Raw genomic sequence first — 6215 nt, forward strand, 5'->3', positions numbered from 1 at the left:
TTCTATGATGCAAACTTTTTTCTTTTGCAGTTTTTTTGCGTGAAGTTATAAAAGATCAGGCCGCAAAAATAAAAAAGCCAAGGCTCGAAAAACACCAGGGGATACTAAGCTTTATCTTGAGAGCAGATGACGCAAGGGGCCAGATAACACCAGACCGACTAGCTGGTAGCTACAAATCGAAGTTTGTTCAAAGTTCACCACATTTTTGTTTCACGGTATTGTCATTGTCAAGCACAAAGAAAGACAAAAAAAAATGTTCCACACGCAGGTGTTAACACCGTCAAATCAAAACAACTGAACCGGTTTCACTGAATCACAAGTCTTCCCGCAAAACCTCACGTAAGACAGTGTTCTTTAAAGTTATCGAAAAGCTGCCGTGGTCATAGGTGTGGGATGCTGAGCCTGTCATGGTCCCTTGTCCTATCTGCCAAACTTTAGTTGCCTGTTTTTGTGCGAGCGCTTCACTGTTACAATGCCATGGGCATAAGTAAGGTATGGTCAAGCTTTAAGAAAATGCATTTCAAAGTTTGGATGCCTATTCTGACTTGCATGTTTCTGTGTGCGCCCTTGTCTTTTTGGACTATCAGGTCTCTGGCCAACATGAAGCGCCTAGTCGAACATAAAGATGTACTGTTGCTTTCCTAAACTTGAATTGCATGTGTAGTTTGTCAAACTTACAGTTCTTGTTTAAAGACACTTCAGATCATTGAGGAATGTTCTTGAGCGTGAATAGATTACACATTTAATAAATTGATGGCGAATGCAAGTTTTTCTTGGGGACCTAATCTGGGTCATTTGCCAAATTGCAGCACCCTGCAAAAGCTGCAGCATCGGCAACAAGAAGGTGAACGCCTGAGAGCCAAGGTGCGACAGCTTCAAGAGCGTAACAAGAGGCTGCAAAGAAGGCTGCAAAGAAGGCTGCAACGACAACGTCAGATGAGGACTGTTGCCGAAGTCGTTGAGAGTGTCCGCGTTCATGTGTCTCCTCGTGTCGCCGCACTCGTTGAAGCCCAGCTTAGAATGAGCAATGTGAGCCGGTTTGGCCAGAGATGGTGCAGCCACAACAAAGCCTTGGCTTTAGGCCTCTACTTTCATAGCCCTAAAGGCTATAAGTGTTGCAGGCGACTGCTCAGGCTGCCATCAGTAAGGTCACTGCAGCTATGGCTTCAGCGTGTGCCACTAAAGATTGGATTTTACCCTGGCATTTTAGAGCTGATAAAGAGGCGGGCAGCTGCTTTTCCTCGAGCCGATTGGGCCTGCAGCATAGTCTTTGATGAAATGCACATCAAAAAAGAGCTTTCATACAACCCCTCGTCTGACAGGTTTGAAAGACTTAAAGAACATAGTGGACAGCAAGGCAAAAAACTGGCAAATAAGGCTCTCATGTTTATGGCGAAAGGAGTCGGAACACCGTGGAAGCAGCCGCTTGGCTATTTTTTGCTCACAAAGGCACACCTTTAGATGTACTAAAAGATCTATTTTTCCAGTGCTACAGCGCCCTTGTGGACGCTGGCCTGAAGCCGGTAGCTGTTGTATGCGATGAACGGTGCCAGAACGTGTCTCTTTTTCAAGCATCGTAACTGCCGAAAAGCCTTACATAGAGATCAATGGCAAGCCACGTTTTTTTTCCCTTTTCAATGCTCCGCACCTTTTGAAGTGACTAAGAAACATGTTATTTAAATACGACTAAAAAGTTGGTGATTACATAGTGAAAAGTTCCTACATCAAGGAAGCTTATGAAAAGGACCGTAAACTTGAGATCGGTTCTATGCTAAAGCTGAAGGAGAAGCATTTTAATTTGACCTTCTCGTCAAAGATGTCGGTGAAACTAGCAGCTCAAGTGTTTAGCAATCACTGCGCAGATGCAATGTACGCCCTTGTTACTTCTTAGCAATTGCCAGCCAGAGCTGTTCACACAGCGAGATTCGTTGAAAGAATCGACCGTCTCTTTGACAGCGTAAATAGCTCGCAGAAATCTGCAAAGACGCCATATGCCTCTGCAATCTGTAACGGCTCTATCCATGAGGAGTTTCTGAAAGAGTGCATTCTGGTTTCTAAGAGCCTGCAAGTACTCGGATGTGGAAGGCAGCCACACTGGATTCGTGGCTTCTGCTTAACAGTTAGGTCTCTACTGCTGCTCAGATATCACCTCGCGGTTAATTGCGGTTTTTCCCACCTTTTAAACCGCTATCTGAACCAGGACACCCTTGAAAACACTTTTGCTGTTGTACATTCAAAATCAGATGCAAACACGAACTCCACTTTCCGTCAATTTCAGGCTGCGTTCAGGCACCTTTTGATTAGCAACCTATTCAAGCTGTCGGAAAAATCAAACTGTGCTGATGACATGTCTCTCCTTGCTACGTTCCCAGCAGGCCTTTTGGCACCTTCTCCTCGTCTTGCCTTAGGAAGCACAGTTTTTCTTGCCACGGCAGACGATTCGCCTTCAAACTACCCTTTGGCAATAGGAGAGAACAACATGGTTTATTTTGCTGGGTGGCTGGCATCGAAATTCCTCAAGGTTCATTCCTGTGTAGGAACATCCCAGAAATATGAGTTGAGGACAGAAAATGCGTGTTTTTCTGAGGGAAATCAAGTGCTCTTGTATTTGAGTGTGAAAGGAACTGCCGACTCCCACTTTGGAATCCTCTCAGTTCCTTCTGCTTCTTTCATATTATTTGTTGAAGCTTGTGAGGAAGTCTTCGAGACATGTATCAACAACCTAATTTCAAAGGAGAACGTAGGGCGGACTCTTTGTGTCCTTTTTAACCAGAAGCTTTGAAAGTCTCTGACTGTATGTGACGAAAGTGTTTATGATAATTTGTTTTCTCTGATTGCCAGAGCCATTCTGCACTGGTTCGCGCGGAAAAAAAATGCTGACTATTTGATACAGTAGCAAAGTGTAAAGCTAGGCAGCAAGTGCGCAGACTGCGTATGTGAGACCACCCAGAGTACTTTTTAAAGCAGTGCAGGCATGTTCTATTCGAGCCTTTCATTTTCTTCGGTTTCTTGAGGAGTAATGTGGTCCTCTAACTTATTCACATATACAGAGTTTAAAGCTGTGAAGCAAAACTGGCTTATGAAGTGCAGCATACCACAGGGCTCCAAGAGGGTTTACTCCACTTGGCTTCCTTGACCTCCACCAAACAATCGCTGCGTTGCCGTGTAGCAGCACCAGCAGATGCAAGTTAAGATATTTTCAGCATTATGGTACCTTGCCCAAGGAATGTGTAGAAAAGTGTAGCTTTTCTGTGTATTACAGTAGTGGCCTCAGTTGTCGTCGGAACACTGTGGAACCTCCGAGTTATTAGTGGCTGCCTATCAACTGTCAACGTCCTCACAACGTCCAGCCGATTGTACAATGTCTTATGTTATAACAGTGTGCCTTATGTATCGATCTACTCATTTTCTTCGACCATGACCTTTTGAAAATAGTTGATACCGATTGTATAATTCTAGTGAGTAATCTGAGTGAATGATTGTAAGTGAATAAAACAAATAAAACGCGACTGTTAAAGCGACGTTGGACTTGCATTAGAGTTACTGTTGTGTATTTCATACGCCCAACACACTCCAGCAATTTGATTCACTCTTTTTTGTGACATTACATAATTTGCTTTCAGGTTTCTCACATATTTCCCAGGGATCCTGAAGGAACAAAAAGCAAAACACTGCGGCTGGAGTTTGACCACAGTGCAAAGACACGATGGTTGTGACGAAATGAAACTACTCTCATAGCAGATCGGCTAACAAAGTCGGCTGCAGAAAAAAAACATTTCGAACAAAATATAAGAGCAAGGGCAAATAAGGGTGTAAACGATCCAGTATTCCAGTATAGAGTAAACACAAGGTGTAAACACCCCAGGAAAAACCCGAGACCGCAGGTAAAAATAACGACATATACACTAAAAAGTATCAAACAAAGCTCAAACACGGAGCTATGTTTGAGACTTTTTAGTGTATATGTCGTTCATTTACCTGTGATCTCTGGAATTTTGTTTAATTTTCGCGCCAAACCGCACGCACGCATGACGTCACGTTTTTTTCCGGAACTGTCGTCATTTCCTGTCGATTTTTTGTTCCGCCGGAAGTGTCCCCACGACTCATAGATGGCGCTAAAGCAGCTCCATGGGCCGCCATTTTTTCGACATGTGGGCTTCTATGGAAGCTTCGCTACCCATGTACATATACCTTGCCGTATTACCCCTACTGCAGCAGATCAAGGTCCTGGTTCGTTCGCCCTAATGTCCATTCCACAAAGCTTAGTGAGTTGCAGCAGTGCTTTGGTAGCGAGCGAGTTTCGTGTGTCTACTGCGATGAGATTAAGCCTTTTGTTTGGACGTACCACTAGGATGCACTCCGGGCAGTGGAGTTCGAAGGCGTCGGAAACTTTGTTCATGTTCAATTTCGTCAAAAATTGTTCAGCATTGATTGAAGATCACAGTGAGATGGATTTTGAGATGACACTGTCTCTGGAGTGGCGGCGCTTTTTGTTCGCGATATGAATCCAGCTTGGTCGTCAGTGATTTGGAGATCCATATCCATGGTGGTAAATTCAAGTTGGCTCTGCGTTGGATCGGCTTGCGTGAGGGCTATTGACAAAGACAACTTATGTGTCACTGTTGAGGGGTTTCCCCCTTGCTCCTGATTTGCCTAGAAAGGAGTAGGAGTGGTTTTCGGTGCATTTCAAATGTGTGACTTCAGCGTCAGGCATAGTTTTCTTCATCATACATGCCCGTCTCCTAAAAGTTATAATTTGTCGATGGAACAAGTTGGAGAGCCGGGAAGCATTTGCTTTTTAGATGAAAGGCAATTGGAAAGTCGAGTGAAAATTGCGACATTGTTTTCATGCGCGTCTTTTCTTCTACGGTGGGAATCTGGTCTTCTTCTTCTACGGCAGTACCTTTTCACCAAAGTGATGAAGCCCGTTCACATATGCGGATGGTAAAGCTCCGAGAGACAGATTGATTTCTGTGTCGTTGTTTGAATATGCCCGGATTCGAGAAACAGTCTCTTTCGGGTATTTGTCTCAACGTCAATGATGCATGTGTTGTCAAAGTAAATATGATGGTCCTTGACGTCGCAGTGCTCAACTACCGCGCTATGCTCATGATCAAACTTGCGAACGTCGTTTTTGTGCTAACGGATTCTCTGTGTAAAGTTTCCACTCAACCTCGCGCATAACCGTTCCCTACATAAACGAAACAAGCGAGGCACTGGCACGTGTCTTGGCTAAAGAGGGTATCCAAATAGCGCACAAACCTGTGTCTACTATTGGACGACTCATGCCCCGCCCAAAATATTGCCCTGTTAAGGACAAGGCCCAGGGCGTTATATATAAGATTCCTTGCGAGCTTTGCGCGGCCAGATACATCGGCGAAACAAAAACTTTACACAGAGAATCAAGTTTGTTACACAAGTTTGATCATGAGCGTAGCGTGGTCGCTAAGCACTGTGACATCAAGGACCATCGTATTGACTTTGGCAACAGATGCATCATTAACATTGAGACAAATCCCCGAAAGAGATTGTTTCTTGAATCCTTGCATATTCAAACAAGGCCACAGAACATCAATCGGTCTCTCGGAGCTTTACCTTACGTATATGTTTTTGGAAAAGGTACAGCCGTAGAAGAAGAAGAGCAAGACCAGGTACCCACCGTTGGAGGAAAGGAAAATGACACTACTCGTCAACGGCCAGTCGCCCCTGAAGAAACGGCCAAATTGGCTTCAAAATGTAGGGTCCCTATAGATGGGCTTGGTCGGTGTTTGAACTTTTTAATAAAGACTAATTTAGAGCGAAATCTGCGCTCTACTAACAAGGTGAGCGCTATTTCCAGAGCTGACTAATAACGCCGAGGTAGCGCTCTGGTGTATGTGTGAACAGGTCTTAATTGTTAAAATTCGAAACTGTACGAGTGTAGCACTAAAAAAAAACGTCAACGTTGCGTTTGTCCTCGCTGTGCCCTACTATTTACAAGATTCTTAACGAGACAGAGTGATTTTTTTTTCTATCCAGACTGAGGAGGGCTGTCATTGGGCTAAAGAAATCACCCTATACTCTGTTTCACCTTGTGTTGTACCCAGGCACGTAGCCAGGATTTTGTTTCGGGGGGGGGGGGGGGCCCGCCGATGACAAAATTTTGTATGAAGGGGAAGGGGGAGAGGAGGTCCCAGCAATATGGAAGATTTCAGGGGGGCCCGGGCCCCATGGCC

The sequence above is a fragment of the Ixodes scapularis genome, unplaced genomic scaffold, assembly GCF_016920785.2.
Source record: "Ixodes scapularis isolate PalLabHiFi unplaced genomic scaffold, ASM1692078v2 PGA_scaffold10__122_contigs__length_95168666, whole genome shotgun sequence".
In the NCBI taxonomy this organism is placed as follows: Eukaryota; Metazoa; Arthropoda; class Arachnida; order Ixodida; family Ixodidae; genus Ixodes; species Ixodes scapularis.